The sequence below is a fragment of the Lissotriton helveticus genome, chromosome 2_1 (assembly GCF_964261635.1).
Source record: "Lissotriton helveticus chromosome 2_1, aLisHel1.1, whole genome shotgun sequence".
NCBI lineage: Eukaryota > Metazoa > Chordata > Amphibia > Caudata > Salamandridae > Lissotriton > Lissotriton helveticus.
Window position 1 is genome coordinate 505,722,883 of NC_136059.1, and position 17,983 is coordinate 505,740,865.

Genomic DNA, 17,983 nt, shown 5'->3' on the forward strand with positions numbered 1-17,983 from the left:
GCAAATGCAAATGTCTCCCCTCCTACTTTGCTGACTAATACATATTTGTATGCCCATGTTAGTCAACAACTATTCTTGTATGTGCCAGTACCTCCCCTTGGTCTCATGGTGACCAAGCAACAAATGCATATAAAAGACCCATGGCTTCTGTACTCCTTGTACTACCTCATACAGTGCCTGAGGGTGATGTATCAATGTAGTCCCACTCATGAGTGAATATTAAATACCCTGTTTTTATATTACAGCTTCCGTGCCAATCTCTTCTGTGTAGGAACATTGTGGGATCACTGGGCTGACACAAATTTCCTACCACTCAGCGCTCCCCCTGGTCTCCCTATAAAAATGGTACCTCACTTGTGTGGGTGGGCCCAGTACCCACAAAAGGCAAGGGCCCAAAATGTACCGGGCTCATCAGCCATCTAGGGTAACCTACCAAACCCACACGTTTCTGAAAACTAGACACCCAGGGGAGTTGAGGGATGTGTGGCTTGCGTGGATCCCCCTACGTTTTCCTACCAAGAATCCCCTGCAAACCTCAAATTTAGCTAAACAAATCACATTTTCTGTACATTTCTGTGTGGGATCATCGCACCGGCACAATTGTCCTACCACCCAGCATTCCCCTTGCTCTCTCAGTAAAAATTATTCCTCACTTGTATGGGTGTCCAATGCAGAATCCCCTAGAAACATATTTAAAAAAAAGAATATAGCATTTAGAGTTCGCTGTGCTAACCCCTCAATCCCTATGTTTTTGGCTCTTCCCAGTCACTGGCCCTTGGCCCACCCAAACAAGTGATTTATTGTTTATTTATTTTTATTTATTTATGAAGTTTTGTATAGCGCGACCATGACGCTGGTGGTTATCAAAGCGCTTCACAGTTAGGGTAGGTAGGACTCAAAAGTTGGACAAGAGCAATCGTTACAAATGATTAGGACACTTTACCCCACAAGCTTTTACAATGCGTGCTATTACTCTGCATTTTTTACTCCGCAAAATCTTTTACAATGCAATCTATTACAACGCATTCCCCATTACAACACAATTTACTACTCTAACTCCACCGGGGTGTTACTTTGGGGAATGCGTTGTAATGGTTTGCGGTGTAAAGCCCTGCATAGTAAAAGATTTTGCGGAGTAAGAAATGTGGGGTAAGGGCATGCATTGTAACGCATGCGTTGTAAAGGATGTTTACCGTTACAAATAGGTTCAAGGCGCGAGCATGACATCGGCATGATTCAGAGCACTTAAACAATCATGGTCTTACGGATCCCATAATGGGAGAGGAGCGGGTAATATAACCTATACCTATACTGGATTACACACATGTAAATAGACAACTATCAGGAATGGGGGGAGAACATTCCATAAATACAATACAAAATGTGCAATGGCCTGCTAACACTGTTAATCCCAGGAGTATCAATGTGTAATAGACAGAGCATCAGAGAAGAGGGCAGTAGTAAAGCAGCACAGCCAAGTTCTTTAGGGTTGGAACTTCAGCATGAAGATTTGTTTCACTTCTTTTCGAAAGGACCGGTGGATGAGATTAGAAGGACTTCCGGTGGTAGGGAGTTCCAAATCTTAGGGGCCATGCCAGAGAAAGCTCTGTTCCTGGTTCTCTTTATGTGGGAAACTGGTTTCAGGAGCAGTGATTTTGCACTTCGAGACGGCCACACCCTGATAATTCCAATTTGTGAGCCAGCTAGATGGGGTCTTGAAGTGCAGGGCTTTGTGAATCATGTAAGTGATCTTTAGTTGTATTCTAGCTTCGAAAGGTATCCAGTTTGAGTATTTCAAGGCTGGTGATATGTGATTATTTCTTTTTTGTACCAGTAATCAATCTTGCTGTGGCATTAATGGATGCCCTAAGTGGGGCCAAGTTTGGGAAGACGACAGAGTGTGGAACTACCATAGTCTAACCTTGGCAATACTAAAGCTTGAATTGCCCATTTGAAATCTTCCTGTGGAAGGAATGGTTTGAGATTCCTAAGTAACCTCATTTGGTTTTTATCACCCTTGGTAACATTGCTGATATGCTTCTGCATGTTCAGGTACCTATCTAGAATGATTCCTAGAGATTTAGTAGACTCTGCAATGTGCAGGGAGCAATTGAAGGCTGAAAGATGTAGCATTCAGAGGTCAATCTTGGGGGTGTGGTTAGGGGGAGCGATAAGAAGGAATTTTGTTGTGGAGGTGTTGAGCATGAGGTAAATTTCAGTGAGCCAGTTTTGAGTGTTCATCAGGATGGAATTGAGTGAGATGAGGTCTTCCGGGGTGGAGACTTTCAGATAAAGTTCAGTGTCATCCGCATACATATGAAAAAGAATGTTTGTGGTATTCAGGGCATTAACTAATGGTTTCAAGAATAAATTGAATAGAATGGGTGAAAGGGTGGACCCTTTTGAAACCCCCCATTGATACTGTAGACGGCTGAGATAAGGTTTGATTCACTTTGACTCTGAGATCGGTTATGGAGGAAGGAAGTGAACCATTGCAATACCAAACCTGATAGTTGCATCCTGTGTTCTACCATGGATAGTAGGTTGCTGTTGGTAGCCCTGCCGAAGGCAGAAGATAGGTCAAGGAATCTCAGGAGGCAGGATTCATTTTGGTCTAGCAACATTAAAATGTTGTCCATGATGTGCCTGAGTGCAGATTCTGTGCTGTGGACTCTCTGAAAGCCCTATTGATGTTGATCCAACAATTGGAATTTCTCAATGTGAGAACAGAGTTGAGATTGCACACACTTTTATAAAAGTTTTGCCAGCATGGGGATGTTGGAAATAGGACCGAATTTATTCAGATCAGATTTTTTTTAGAATGGGGGATTCTTGCCCTGCTTTTAGACAGCGGGGTATCGTGCCTTGCAATAGGGAAGCGTTAACAATCTTTGCCCAGATGGGGATGATGGCAGCCTTTATTTCTTTGAATATGGGAGGAGGTAGATGGTCGTCGAAGTGGCTGGATGGTTTGATCACAAGAAGAGTGTTGTAAATGTCGCTTTCACTAAGGGGTTTAAAGGTGTGCCAAGAGGCATTGTTCTTCGGTCTACAGCTAGGGGGAGGAGCAGCTCCTGATGGTCAAGTGGCGCAGTGCACCCAGCAATTGTTAGAAGAGCCCTCTTTGATCCTAGATCGATATTGATGCTTGAAGTTTTTTTGACAAAGAAGGCAGCCAAATCGTCGCACGTTGTAGTGCTTTGCCAGAGTCAGGGTGGATGGGAGCTTTGAGCGATTGTTGACTAACAATTTCAGATAGTTTCTTGGGGCGGTTTTTGGCTTGATTAAGTTGAGATCTGAAGACGTTGGCTTTTGCACTCTTGTTTTTTGTTGTTGTAAGTGATCCTGACTGCTCTAAGGGGGTTTAGGTGATCGGTAGATGGTATGGATCTCCAGGATCTTTCCGCTGCCCTTAGAATACGCAGTTCAGAGTTTAGGATGTTATTGAACCACGGTTTGGAGTTTTTAGAGGAGGCATTTTTATATACAACAACAGAGCAAGCCCATACAGGGCATGATAAAATAACAAATAGGGGAATAATGGAAGAATTCATATACATCTTGAGGGACGGCAGTTGCCTATTTATAGGCATTAACAATTATTTCCATACCAAAGGAGATGTGAAAATGTCTCAAATTAACTGAACAACTTGAATAAGAGAATACTTGTTCTAGGAAAATATGAATTACTACTGCTGCTATAGAATGTAAAGATATTTCCTCTTTTTTGTATACTTTTTCCTTTCCCCCCTTTTAGATTTTGTATAATTATATATATACTATGAATTGTACTGTGAATCTGTTTTTAAACACTGCACTTGCACTTTTGAAACCGTTATAACCAAGACAAAAAACTCACTATGTCCCAAACTGTAACACACTAAAAGATGGCCACCGTTTTGGAACATAGAGTTGAAGTCCGCTCTCACTGTCTATTAGAACGACATGTGAATGGTGGATAATATAATGGTTTCCTTTGGTCACACTCACCAACACCGACGAAGCAGTGAGGCGAAACGCGTCTGTTGGAGGGGCAGGGGGTCTGCCAATAAATCACTTTTTGAAACGGATGACCTGAGTGCTTTCTACTTTCGGCTCACGAAGAAAGGGCGAAATTGTTGTTGCAATATATATATATATATATATATATATATATATATACACATATTTAATTTTTAGTCCTCATATTTGACAAAGGCTATAAGCGAGATCTTCCTGAAGGTCTGTGAGATCTGGGCACCAGGTACCTTCTAAGATCTATGCTAAGGCCCTTTCCACTCACAGTTGATAAAGAAACTGGTGGCATCCACCACCGATCTCGTCAACCCATTAAGCTGGTCTTAATCCTTGGACAACAAAACGGAAAAAAAAAAAATGATAAAAAAATGAAAACAATGATGTCATGCATATGAATAGCCAGAATCAAGAGAAGCAAGGGGGGGGGGGGCACACTTTTTCATTCTTAGCTGACCCTAGTTGGCAGTCTAGCCTCGCTCTATGTCTTGCAAAGTTTATCCAGCCCACACATGTGTGGGGAAGTTCAGAGACCCATCTCACAGAGATTTTCCTGCACGCTATTGTCATTAAGATAAATAATAGAGAGCTGATGTTATTCCCCCATTTGTTTTTATCCACCCCAAATATAACCAAGGGAAGGCTTACCTCAAAATTGCAGCCCAGCATTTTTGCTAATTCATTACCCACTTCTTACCAGAAGATCTGAATGGCTGGACAGTGCCAAAAAAGATGTAAATTGTCTGCTTTTTCCAATTGGCATTTTGGATAGCATCTTCTTCTTGTGCCTCCCATCTTGGCCAATTTCTTGGGGGACCAGTAGGCACTGTAAAGGGTTAACAAGTGATACCTCCTAAGTGGAGCCAAAATTACTGAGGCTCAAAGTATAGCAGCTGATACTTGCCATAGATTTTGGAATTCACAGCCCGGCATGTCCAGCTTCCAGATTTCTTTGGCTAGGGTCCCAGCGTTATCATCTTCTTGAGCTAGTACCCAGTACCTCTTGGAGACCTCCTTCTTGTAGTTTTCTGTTTTGAATAAGAATTTTTCTGCCTTTCACTCCATCCCAAGGCTTGGCTGTATTCGTGACCAGCTGAACAACTGGTAATACTTAAATCTAGAAAACTTAAAATCCGTTTTCTGGCTTAGTTTGGCCCAAGTTAATATTGTGCCTTCCTCCATTAATTGGCCCTATCTTAAAAGACCTGCGTATACCCGAATAGAAACTTTACAGGCTGCTGTTAGTGTCTTAATTTTTTTAAAGAATTTAACATGGGCAAATTTAAATAAAAAACCTTTGCCTCCTTCTACTAGGTTTCATATTATAGATCTATATCTCATTGGCATATCCTTAGGAGTCATCAATAATCGCCGAGAGTTTTTCAAAAAGAAAGCCCAGTAATACAGTTGAAAATCAGGGAGTGCTATGCCTCCCTCCATCTTTTTCTTCCTAAGTTTTTTCCAGGATATTCTCACACAGTTATTCTTTCATATGAAACTGCTAAGTTGCCCATGAAGATTTTTAAACCAGGCAGGCTTAAAAAATAGAGGGAGAGTGTTAAACATAAATGTAAATTTGGGGAGGATTGTCATTTTTTTTAAATTTGCTCTTCCTAGAAAAGAAAGTGGCAGGAGATCCCAGCTTTTAAAAAGCTTTTTAGTTTCGTGCATAAGTCGATTGAAGTTTACCAAAGCCATGTGATCCAGATCTTTTGATACTCGCACACCTAGACATCTAAGCTCAGTCCCATCTAAATGTCTAAGGTGTTCCATGACATAGTCTTAGTCTTGTCTTCATTGATTAAATAGCCCGAGATTCACCCAAAATTTCCTGCTAACTCCATTACTGCTGGCAAGACTATTTCCAGATTAGCTGTATAAACTACCAGATCATCTGCGTAGAGAGCTTATTTTATCTGCCCCTCCCCATATTGAAAAGGAAGGGTTCTTGGATCTGCTCTTATTTTCCTTGCCAGAGATTCCAAACATAAGTTAAATAGAAGCGCCGAAAGTGGGCAACCTTGTCGAGTGCCTCTCCTTATCTGAAAGTAAGGAGTTGAGTGACCGTTAAGCAACAATTTTGCTGTGGGGGAAGCATATATACCTTGAATAGCTTGAAGGAAGTTTCCTCCCAAGCTATTTTGTTTAAGCACCTCGTACAGATAGGGCCAACTCACTCTGTCAAATGTGTTGGCGGCATCGACCATGATCATAGTTAGAGGAGTCCCTGTTACTGAGGCAACATCTATTGCACAGACCAGATCTTGTGTAAGGTCTGAGAGCAGTCTTCCTTTCATAAACCCCTTTTGATTTATGCCTATTCTATCTCCGGAAATTTTATCTAATCGTCTGGCCAAAATCTGTGAGTATATTTTGTAATCTGCGTTTAGGAGCGACATAGGCCTGTAAGATTCACATACTTTTGCGTCCTTGTCCAGCTTAAGAATTCAAGTAATTACTGCTTCGCTCCAAGTGGCAGGAATCTGCGTCTGACTTAAAAATATATAGTTAAGCATTTCTTTAAAGAACGGGGTGATTTCCATTTCCCAAATTTTGTATACTTCATTTGGTAGACTGTCAGGTCCCGAGGCTTTTCCATTCTTTAATTTCTTGATAGCTCCTGCTATTTCTTCCCTTGAGATTTCTTGATTAAGAGCTGCCTGCTGAATTGTGTCTAGGAAGGGAAGATTATCCTGTTTTAACCAATCACCTAGTTCTGCTAATGTTCCTTCTGCATCATCATTGTATAAATCTTGAAAGAAGTTTACAAAAACTTCTCCAAGTATCTCAGATTCCGTACACTTGGATCCTTCCTTGTTTATTACTTCTTTTATCTCATTCCTAACCCGGTCCTGCCTGGCTTTCATTGCTAACATCTTCCCGCTACCTTCCCCAAATTTGTAGTTCGCTAGCCGGCTTGCCTCCTATCTCTGTTTCACTAATTCTTCTAAATAATCAGATACAATGCTCTTTGCTTCCATCAACTTACTTTGCAGACGCTCTATTATAGAGACTTGAGAAGGTTCCCTTTCTGCTATTTCACGCTGAATCTGGCTAATATTTTGTTCAAATTCCCTTATTTTACTCTTCCCCATTTTGTGCTTATAAACGGCTAGATTAATTAGTTTCCACCGCAGGAACGCATTAAAAGCATCCCATACAATATGTAGTAGGGCTGCGCCAACCTTCTGCTGAAAGAAAAACAATGTTTCCTCTTTCAAAGATTTTACAATCTCTGGGTCTCGCAATAAGGTTCTATCTAAAGTCCATCTAGTCTGCGCAGGCGGTAATTTAACTGATATTACCAAATAGACTGCTGCATGATCAGATAAATGCAAAGGTTGATGGGTTATCTTAAGGGAGTTGTTGAGTTTATGGTCTATTAAAAAAAAAATCAATTCTCGATGACTGGGCCAGTTTTTTATTTTGAAAAGTGTATCCTCTCTCCTGTCCTGCTTTTAGTCTCCAAATGTCTACCAATGCTAGCTTTTTCATCAAAAAATGAGCAAACTCCCTCATTTGTGGGGAGTTTACTGCTGACCTAGAAGTTGATTTATCCAGGGACGGGTCCAGCAGGATATTAAAATCTCCACCCAAAATAATATGATATTTTGTCTCAAGAAGGTGTTGATATAGTTCCTTAAGAGATGCTGGATCGTCAATATTTGGACCATAATAGGACACCTATATTATGAATTTTAGCAAAATTTATCGCCCATCATTTACCCCCAGAGTCCACCTTCGAGCCCTCTATCCTAAACTGGGCCAATTTGTTATATATATAACTGCCACTCCCTTCACATTAGTCTGGTTGGTACACACCAGGTGCGAAATCCATCTATTCCTCTTTAAGATTTCTGGCCACTCTTTGTGGCGTAGATGTGTCTCTTGCAATAAGATGTTATCAGCATCGGAAAGCTTAAGAAATTCCAAACTTCTCCTTTGCCTGGGAACCGCCCTTAAGCCATTTACATTCCAGGACATTATTCTTAGATTATTAGCCATATTCTTTGCTTATTCCTTCCCACTCCCTATACAGTGCCACCCTTCAAGCTCTTCTCTCACTCCTAAAGACCTGTCTCATTGCTCTAATGAGGACCATATTTTTTAGATTTTTTCCCTATCTGCTCCCCACCCTGTGCACAAATAAACAAAAAAGCGCAATAATGCCTGTGTGCCCTCCCACCCACCCTAGGGAACCCTCCCTGTGTCTTATTTGAGTATTTCAACATTCCCAATTTGAGCTTGTGCCTCCACCTTATACAGTAACTTAAAGCAAGTTTAGGAATCTTTATGCGTCTTGATTTTGGCAATTAAGTTCTCTACCTCCACCCCTTCTCTCATATTGTACATTCTGTTGTTCCACATCACTCTGAGGGTTGCCGGGAATTTTAACTGTGCATTTGCCCCTAGGTTCTTCAAATCTTGAATGTACTTCCCTAATTCCCATTGGCGAGTTTGCGTGGCTTTTGAAATGTCTGACCTAATCGTAAAGGACCAGTCTTGTTTTTTGAACTGCTTCCCTCTAAGGGCCATAGAGAGAATTAGCTCTTTGGTTGTATAAGTTTTGAAATAGATCAGAATTTTTCTAGGTTTCACCTTTTCCGGAGTTTTCCTAAACAGGTCCCGATGTATCCTCTGGATGTCATTTTGTAGGTCTAGTTTTGCTGTTTCCGGGAAGAATTCTGCAAATAAATCTATAACTAAATTCTTTAAATTTCCTCCCTCCATGCCTTCTGGAACACCTAGAATCCTTAGGTTATTCCTTCTGGAGTTGTTTTCCGTCACCTCAATTTTATCCCTCCGCTCCTTCTCTCCTGCCTTCGATGTAGTTATTTCCGTTTGATTTATTTTATCTGCCTCTTGCAGTGATCCCAGAGAGGATTCCATAATAGCAAGAAGTCGTTCCGAGATATCTGCCATCCTCTCCTCCAAGCCCTCACAAGCTGCTTGTATTTTAGCCTGGTTCTGCTCCAATACAACAAACAAGGAGGCATTGTTTTGTTGAAAAGGGGCTACGGCAACCATGATACCGGTGATAGAGGCATTATAGAAATCTGTGAGGACATCCTTCATTTCTGAGTGGGGAAACCAAGCCTTTGACCAGCTGAATGCTAGCCCTTCAGTGTTGATATTTCTGAGGTTCCTTTTCCATTGCTTCGTTTTCTTCGGTTGATCGCCCTTCATGGTCACCTCACGGTTAATAGAGAAGATGCAATGGTGGTCAGACCAGCTGCAAGCAATAATGGAGTCCAGCGAGATAGTGTTACCTTTGGATATGATGATATCCAGAATGTATCCCTTGTTGTGGGTTGGACTATCACAGAATTGTGTCAGCTAATGATCCAATAAGAAGGATTTAAGACAGTTTCTCTGAATGATCGTTTGGGTTAGAACAGTGGAAATTGAAATCTGCCAAGAAGATTTGGGACACTAGAGGGTCGTCATTGGATGAGATGATTTCAATTAATTGCTCAATGAAGGAAAGATTGGCACTAGGGGGTGGTAGAATGTGTGTAGTTTGCAGACAGGACTATTTTTGCTGGAAATATTGAGGCATAGATATTCGCTGGAAGTTGGCATGGTGGAATCTAAGTGTAAAATCGAGAGTGTATTTCGGTGTATACAGGCTATTCCTCCACCCTGTTTCATAGATCTGTGCATACGAATTATGTCATGGCTAGGCGGGACTAAAAGGTCAAGGATAGGGGTTAGCCAGGTATCCATGAGGATAATACCAAGCTAGTTAGTTAGGTAGAGATCATAGATGTCAGATGCATGTTTATTCGCTGATCTGCAGTTGAGAAGTACGCATTTCAATTGGTCAGTCGAATGTGACGTGGAAGCCAGAAGGATATTGATCCGCTAGAGGTTGTCAATATATATTTATTCCTCTCATGTTGTGGGAGGATTCTCTGTAAGGGTTAGCGTGGATGGCTTGGATTTACCCTGTTCAGTACTTGTTAGGGTCTAGTGATTGGAAGTACGAGAGGAGTAGATGCCGGATCTCACTGGTCGAGAGATCGGCCTACAGTCTTCTTGTGCAGGAGGGGGCATTTGGGAGAGGAAGAGTTCTTGCAGTATGATGACAGGTTTGCGTGACCAGTGCAGAAATTGCACCAGACAAGAAGAGTGGTCAATTCTCTAAAGTGCTAAGGGATCTAAGTAGAGGGAAGTGTTTGATAGTGATGTATTTCAAATCCTGGAGTTCCATCGTGAGAAGATGCAGGTGGCTGGCCATCACTTCCAGACGTGAGCCCTTTTTTAAGAGTTGAGTGTTGGGTAGGGGTTGTGTGGGGTGTTCCGGAGGGGTGGTTTCGAGGGATAGCTGAGGGGCTGGAGTGGTCATGAGATAGTCAGAGGAAGCAGGTGAGTCAATGTGGAATTGTGGATAACCAATTAGCGAGGAGCCGTGGGTGTAAGGCAGGTGGTAGGGTTTAAGTGGGGTAGATGGCATGTGGAGGAAGCGAGGTAAAGTGGGTTGGGTGGATAGGGTCCCAGGGAGGGCAGGAGGAGTTAGAGAGGATCAAGCAATGAAGTTAACTGGGAGAGAGATAGAGCATTGGAGTGAGAGAAGATTCCCCAGCATGGTCCCATCATGTAACCCTGTGGAGTTAGGGGAAGCGAGTGACGATGTGGGTCCCAAAGTCGATTGATTCACTGATATTGAGGATATTGTCGGCTCTGGAGATACTAAGTCAGGGAACTGAGTGGCACAGCGCTCGCCTAAGGTGACAGGAGGGATATGTGCCGTTGGTGTCACATCGGCCGTGAGGAGAGGTGTCCATGTGAAATCATTTGGAATCGGAGGGATTAAGCAGGGATGAGGATACTTAGAATTCACCACCGTCTTGAGGGTGGGGAAGATAATATCCATCTTAACTAGATTGTCAATTCGAGGATAATACCATTATTATAAAGGTAGATGACGGGATGAGCATTGTAAAAGGTCGAGGGCAAAGCTGACAGTTTGAGGCCATACAGAGTTTTCCTGGCACCCGTTATATGAAGCATGGAATAGAAGACATTCCTCCAACATGCCCATTTCCTGCAGTAGAAGAGAAGGTCATTAGTTAGTGTACCCTTGTTGGCACAGAAGTAAAGATCAGAAATAAGTGTTTTGGGTTGGACTTAATGTGCTTTTTGGTCGCATTTTTAGAGAGGTTTGGAAGGTAGATGATCATGAAGGCATATCGACCAGTGGGGACAAGCCTTGTATCCATTCTTGAGGAGGGCCAAGTTGAGGATCTTTAGAAGTAGGGAGCAAAAATTAAGAGCTCTTAGGTGAGTAGGCAGAGATGAACATAACAAGGGGGATCCTCTTTGCGAAATTAGGTTATTCGTTGATCAGGGTTGAGGATTAATAAGGTCCTTCTAAATGATCCTTTGCTCGGGATCAGGACTGGTCATTAAAAACAATCCAAGGAAACAGGAATACTGTGCCAATAGATGCAATGCGTGAATGAGGATTATAATGCTTGTGAGTGACTCATAGCTTCCATCAAGATAGCCGCCACGTTAGTATCAACATGAAGCTACCTTTTTCAGTAACTAGTTTTGTGCTAATGCAGAGTGCTAATATAAAGTTATAATACAAATAGAATCGAAGAGATGAATACTATTCTGTCTGAAGGAAGGGGTACTGGATTGTCTTGAATGTGATAACCTTCTCAATAATGACAACAACAAAAAAAATAAGGATCAGTAAGTCGCAGGCAACTGGCACAGACAGTCAAAGATGGCCACCATTATTGTTGGCCATCTTTGACTGTCTGTGCCAGTTGCCTGCGACTTACTGACCATTATTGTTGGGTAGAGTGTCGGTAGAAGGTAGTCCTGCTTTGTTTCAACTTGCACTCTGGTGTCTTTTCAGGAGACGAGGTGCCATCTTCTGAAAGCCTGTCGAATCGGTGAGGATGTAATTCCCAAAATGAAGGATTTAACAATTATGTCCAGATAAAGCAACAAGGGCACCCCCACTGGTACCAAACGTGTCCTGGGTCTCTGCTTACACGTGGCTGAGGAGCAAAGGATTGCGGCGCTTCCCAACTGTGGTGAAACAAGGAGATCGGTCTACAAATGGAACTTATGCGTGGTCCCCAGGTAAAACACGGGCATACGATGGGACTCAGAAGCGATCTGATGGTGTAAGGGAGAGAGCCAGCGAGACTCATGAGAGCCTTCCACGATGCTGATATCATTTGTAATTGTCGTTAAAGTGGAGGGCAGGTAGCTGCAGGTCTAACTGGAACCATCCATGACTAATGCGGACGATCCCGGATTTCACAGCCAGATGCAGCGATAAAGCTACATTCAGTGAATAACTGGGGAAATACAGCAGGCAAGAACAAAGAGTCCACGTGAATACCGTTTGTGTTGGAAAACGAGAGGACTGCTCACAGAGGCGGGGGGACTCACCTGAAACACAGTTCAACCCGACTGCAACCTGGGTATCCGGTCCTTTCCATCGAGTTGAGGCGGCAGACCAGCGATCTCTCCTTGCAAAGTGCCACTCTGTCAAGCTTCATGCGAGTGGTCAGCGAGATGAGGACTGGGGATCGTCAGCCCAGGTTTCAGCATGGACAAGGGTGCTGGTTACCCATGAAGACGAGAAAACAACAAGATCCAGCATGTGATTATTGAAACTGAATGTCTCATTAAGATCCTCATGTAATCTGCTTTCCAAGGATAAGAGAAGGGGTCTTGTATGGCCAGGTTAGACTTGGATAAATATCAGTCGATAATCCCAAACCCCAGAAGCTACCTCCGTGAGCTCCCCAGCAGTGGCCTTCTTGGTCATATTATTCGCCATTTTTCTTGGGAGACCGAGGGGAACGCTGGGTGTTCGATATTTTGTGTCAGCCCGGTGAGCCCACACAGAAATGTGATCAAATTTGATTCTTTCAGCTAAATTTGAGGTTTGCAGGGGATTCCGTGTAGGAAAATGCTTGGGGATCCACGCATGTCCCACCTCCCTGGACTCCCCTGGGTGTCTAGTTTTCAGAAATGTCTATGTTTGGTAGGTTTCTCTAGATGGCCAACGAGCCCAGGACCAAAAACACAGGTGACCCTCTTGCAAAACCAGGTCATTTTGTGATAGATAATCTTTGATGTGTCCACAAAATATTTTGGGCCCTTCCCTGCCGCGGGTGCTTGGCTAATCCATGCAAGTGAGGTACCATTTTTATCAGGAGATCTGGGGGAACCCTGGGTGGTAGGACATTTGTGTCAGCTCTGTGATTCCACAACTTTCCCACATAGAAATGTGAGATAAATTAGATTTTTTTACAGCTAAATTTGAGGGTTGCAGGTGATGATGTGTAAGAAATGTTGGGGCATTCACGCAAGCCACATTCCGGTACTGCCACAGGTGTCTCGTTTTCAGAAATGTCTGGGTTTGGTAGATTTCCCGAGATGGCCGCCGAGCCCGGTACCAAAAACGCAGATGACCCCTATCTATCAAAAAACAACCTGGTTTTGCAAGGGGGACCTGTGTTTTAGGTACCTGGTGCAGCAGCCATCTAGAGAAACCAACCAAACCCAGGCATTTCTGAAAACTACACACCCAGGTGAGTCCAGGGAGGTGAGCTGTTTGCAGGGGGTTTACCCAGAAACCCCCTGCAAACCTCAAATTTAGCTAAAAAATAACATTTTCCTCACATTTCTGTCTGGAATCACTGTGCTGGCTCGGAATACCTACCACCTAGCGTTTCTCCAGGTCTCCTGAGTAAAATGATACCTCACTTGTGTGGGTGGGCCAAAAGGGGCGAAAACATAGGATTTGAGGGCATAGCACAGCAAGCTCGAAGTGCTATATTTTTTTAATATGCATTTTTAGGCTGACTCTGCATTAGACACCCACCCAAATTAGGTATCCTTTTTATCAGGAGGCCAAGAGGAATGCTGGTTGGTAGGACATTAGTGCCGGCGCGGTGATCCAAGGCAGAAATATGAGGAAAATTTGGTATTTTTTGTGGTTGCTAAATTTGAGGTTTGCAGGGGATTCTGGACAGGAATCCATACCCCCATGAACTTCCCCTGGTGTCTAGTTTTCAGAAATGTCTGGGTTTGGTAGGTTTCCCTAGATGGCCGTCTAACCTGGGACCAAAAACGCAGGTGGCACCCTTGCAAAACCAGGTAGTTTTGTGAAAGATAATTTTGATGCCTCCACAATAGGTTTTGGGCGCTTCCCTGCCATGGGGTCTTTGCCCATCCACACAAGTGAGGTACCATTTTATTGGGAGACCTGGGGAAACGCTGGGTGGTAAGAAATTTGTGTCAGCCCTGTGATTCCACAACTTTCCCACACAGAAATGTGAGAAACATTTCATTTATTCAGCTAAATTCGAGGTTTGCAGGACATTCTGGGTAGGAAAATGTTGGGGAATCCATGCAAGTCACACCTCCCTGGACTTCCCCGGCTGTCTAGTTTTCGGAAATGTCTGGGTTTGGTAAGTTTCTCTAGATGCCCACCGAGTCCAAGACAAAAAACGCAGGTGTTTCCCTCGCAAAACCAAGTCTTTTTGTGGTCGATCATTTTTAAGTCCCCACAGTATGTTTCGGTCCATTTACTGTCACGGGTCAAAGTAATCCTTTGGGGGGTTTGAGGGACGCATGTGTGGTTAAATGACAAATGCATTTTGGTGAAAGGTTTGTTGAGAATGAGAGCCATGATTGGATGGATTTTAGTCATAGGTGAAGACTGGATGAAGAGAAGGTAAAACTTAAACGGTGACGGAGAAGCAAAGCCAAGGGTAAAGAATAAGAATACTAGAAGAACGATGCAATGATGAATGTAAAAATCCCTGGGAAGAAGAATTTTTGGTTCAAAGGATTAAGGTGGTATTTCAGACTACTTCGTTGACTCACAGTAGTTTTCAAGCACAACATATGTTATGTATCCTTCCTAGTACCCGCCCATCATCATCATCATGAATCACCTCCATCCGAGTCCCTATCCACTGCATTTCACCAGTGATGGCAATAAGTGACCTATCGGCTGCATGGTTGGTTACATCGGCTGCAGCGCATTGTTGGCTGTGCAATGTGTGTCTGCTTCAGTTAATATGTAGGCCTCTTTACAAATATCATGGCAATGCGAAAAATACATAGTTGTGTTTCCCTTCAATCCCAGTGCTCATTAACTTCCTAGTAAATAAGTAACTCCTTTCTTAAAGTCCTTATTCTGTCCCAGCCTTCCATAAAATGTGGGAAAAAAACATTCTTTGCATGCACCACTTTCCTCTGGCCAAGTGATATATTTGATTACTTCTTCCATAACAGATTACGTCAGTTCAAATTTTTGCATTCCAACAATTACCAAACAAAGTGATTCACCTCTAGCAAAAGCTTAGGCACTTGATGATGATGATCAGTGAAGCATCTACCTATCCGACCTATTTCCTCTAACTTACCTGCAGTCGACTAAGTTAATAAATATTTTCTTACTGCCAAGCAAACCTAGTTTGTTGGGAACAAGTAATTTCAAATGTAGTGACGGAGGGTTAGGCCAGGGAGTAAAGTGGGATGTAAGGCTCGGTGGCTTTGCATTTTTTAGATGGGATAGTCTGTGATGAACGTGCCAAATACAATATGTTCCTTAATCTTTTCCCTGGAGTGGAGTGTATTGCTTTTCCCATGGTTAGACAGGCAGATGCATACTTGTCTTCTTTATACCTAGTTTGTAGTACCTTACGTTATGTATATCATTCATAGTAACTATTCATCTGCCTTGTTGAAGTCAGGGTGAAATAAAGGCATTTAAGAGAGCTTGGCCATGATAAGAAAAAAGATAATTGTGTAGTACAGCTGCCCAACTTGCAGACAGTAGCAAAGTAACATGACACACTTATGTCTGTCTAGGGCGCAAGCTGAGCTGGCCTGCCTACATACATTTAGCTCAACAAGAGAGAGAAGAATACTTGTATACTCCATAGTGCAAAATGCCGGAAACTCTAATCACAGAAAAATCAAATGGCCCGAGGATACCAGCAAAAATTGCTAGTACTTCTATGTCACTATATAATTTTATATGTTTTGCTAAGAGTATTGGTTACAATTTGTCTTTTTTTTCTTTCTTGATATAGCTACCCCTGCCAATCCGACACAACCCAACATGCAGGAGGTAGCAGGCAGGACCTGGCAAAGGAAGCTGGAGGCCATCAGGGCCGAATACCAGCGGCTGGTGGTCAAGGAAGAGGAGGCAGCAGAAGCTTCAAATGCCCCGTGCTCATAGCCAAGTCCAAGTGCCTCCAGTAGTCCGTCGCTGCGGTCACAAGGCAGCCGCCTGCTGCAAATGCACCACTGCTGCTCATGCACCACTGCTGCTCCCCCTATTTTAGAGCCTTTCAGTGCCCCATTCTGCAGAAGCTGGCACACATGGAAGCTAGGATGGAGGAGCGTCTGGACACCTTGGAGAGGAAGCTCCTAGCCTGCCGCTTTTGGCCCATTTTTAATCTTTTTTTTGGTGGGTAGGACTTGTTGGAAAAAGGGAAGGGTGGGAGTGTGGGAGTTGGGGCAATTTGGGGGTTTTCTTATTATCAACACTTTTGTTTTTGGACTTTTACTTTGGATATTGGTTGGGGTTAGGGACAGGGGAGGGTCCCATTGTAGTGGGTTTAGTATGTTTATATTTGTTAGGGAAATATTTTTTTTATAGTTGTACATATGATTTAAATCTTTTTTGGCAGGTTACTGCTTTACTTTGCATGGCTGCCTTGCCGCAGGCCCGCAGCCAGTTTTTAAAATTGGTTGATAATGTAACAACAACAAAATAGTTATGCAGTACCCTCACTTGTCCTATTATTCTCTTCTCCTAGTATCGGCATCTATATTAACCCCTAAGGACTCGGCGGGGGGGGGGGAATTTCCATTGTGTATAGATTATTGCAGTTCAGCAATGAATTCTCCACAGTTCTTCTCTTACCTGATTAGGTGAAGCGATGGCTGCATGGTTTCCCAAGGTGCTATGTTGGTTGTAGTAGCAACATGCTAGCGCACTAGTCGAACAGTGAAAGCACCAGATCCAGAAGCGTGGTCCCACTCCCTCCTAGCCGAACTCAAACTGTAGGATAAGGAATATTCATTGCAGGGAACTAATTAAATTTGAAATAAAAACAGAGCTAATGCCGTTATTGTGAGCAAGCTTTACAACAAAATTAGACAGTCACCAGCGACTAGACTACTAGTACACAAGAAAAAGAGAGACAATAGAATAAATATGATATGCAATCCTAAATTAAAAAAATCAGAATGGTGAGCTAGTTAAAGTTACAAAATGAAGTCGACTCAAGCGTCGATGTGGACAAGCGTAACCTTTCACGCAATACAGTACCTGAAAGATGATGTTGACAGTTATGTTCCTCTGAAAAAAATGTTAAATATTGAATACTGTATGTGTGTGGCTAATCTAAATATAATATTGCCAGTGTGGGCTATACTACTTAGTGCTGAAGAAGCTCCTCGCCCTGCACTGGTGTAGCTTTCATCACATCCACTACACCAACTGTGTGATCAATTAATGGTGAAAATGTAATGCAGTCACACCTCAATAAATCACACAGCGCACAGGAAGAGGAATAGGGTTTCAATGAATGGATGGAAAGAGGGATTTGAGGGAAAGGTTTGATAAAGACAAACACTACACAAGGAGAACGTTCATCTTGGCAGCTGCCCAACATAAATCTGTTATGGGAGGAAAACAAAATGGAGGAATGATGATGAGTAGGACAGGTGAGCTAAATCTAATTGTCTGTCTGCCCCCAGAGAGACTCAAGTTACATTATGTTCTGTATCACCGAGCTTTGAAAGTTTAGCAAATAAAATGAACATGTTAGACCCGGCCTCGTGGCGTGGTCCTCCCTGACCCTTAGCCAACCCTTCCCTCCATGTCACACACACCCGTCCCCGGGCTGCCCCGTCCGCGCCTCCATCTTCCCGGCCCGCAGGCCCTGTGTGCCCACTTTCTGGC

General features: G+C 43.0%; 1 long non-coding RNA gene across 1 annotated transcript in view; it reads left to right on the forward strand.

Annotated features, from left to right (window-relative positions):
- LOC144818092 (uncharacterized) overlaps positions 1-16,484 on the forward strand; it is a 131,805-nt gene extending 115,321 nt beyond the window's left edge. Inside the window, exon 3 of the long non-coding RNA XR_013607041.1 lies at positions 16,101-16,484. This is a non-coding gene — a long non-coding RNA (uncharacterized LOC144818092). The remainder of the gene's footprint in view (positions 1-16,100) is intronic.
- The last annotated feature ends 1,499 nt before the right edge of the window (positions 16,485-17,983 follow it).